The following is a 1,025-nucleotide window of genomic DNA, read 5'->3' on the forward strand; positions in this document are numbered from 1 at the left end:
AAGCGCCCGCGGAGCTGGTGCACCTCTTAAAAAAGGGGCAGCGAAAAAAGGGGGGGGGGGGGGGCACGCAGGTGTCTGGCGCACCTCCCCGTGCTCGTCGATGGCAACCAGCGTCACGGCGTTTGTCTCGACGTCAAGAGTGGCGCCTGGCGGCGAGGGCGGCCACGCGTCAAGACTCTCAGACGCCACGCCTCCGATCTCGACGTCAAGGGTGGCGCCGGCGACGCGCGCGGAGCGAGGGTAGTACTGCATCGCCGCCACCTGTCCACAGCGTCTCTTCACACCTCTGCAGCCTGGGAGCGGGTGCAGCGCTGCATCGCTCGCAACCCTCGCGCGATGCAGCGCCGGGTCGGCCTCCTCCTCCCTCGTCCAGCTCTCCGCCCACGGACCGTGGCCGCACTTTGCGGGCCACCACGCCTCCGCCTCCTCCTCGCCGCCGCGCCCCTTCTTCTTCTTCTTCTTCTTCTTCTTCTTGCGCCCCGCCTCGTCGGCGTCGGCGGGCGGCCTGTAGGAGAAGGGTCTCAGAAGGTTCCTAGAAGGCTCCTAGAAGGCCCCGCCTCGTCGGCGTCGGCGGGCGGCCTCAGCGGAGGCGCAAGGAGGAGCCGCCGCAGCTGCGCCGCGCAGTACGAGGCGAGCTCTGCCTGCAAGTCAACCCTCTCCTCGTAAACACACCACTCCTTGCCGCTGGTGGAGCCGCGCGAGCGAGGCCCCAGCTCCGCCTGCGCCTCCCGCATCGCCGCTTCGAGCAGCTCGGCGAGCAGCTTCGGGTAGACGAGCCCGCGCAGCGCGCGCCGCAGCACCTGGCACACGGGGGAAGAGGAGTGCCTCGGAAGTGTCTCGGAGGTGCCTCGGAAGTGTCTCGGAAGTGCCTCGGAAGGGCCTCGGAAGTGCCTCGGAAGTGTCTCGGAAGTGTCTTGGAAGTGTCTTGGAGGTGCCTCGGAAGCGTCTCGGAAGTGTCTCGGAAGTGTCTCGGAAGTGCCTCGGAAGTGTCTCGGAAGTGTCCTCGGAAGGGCCTCACCTCCCGT

The sequence above is a fragment of the Emiliania huxleyi genome (genome assembly GCF_000372725.1).
Source record: "Emiliania huxleyi CCMP1516 unplaced genomic scaffold EMIHUscaffold_4, whole genome shotgun sequence".
NCBI classification, from domain to species: Eukaryota; Haptophyta; order Isochrysidales; family Noelaerhabdaceae; genus Emiliania; species Emiliania huxleyi.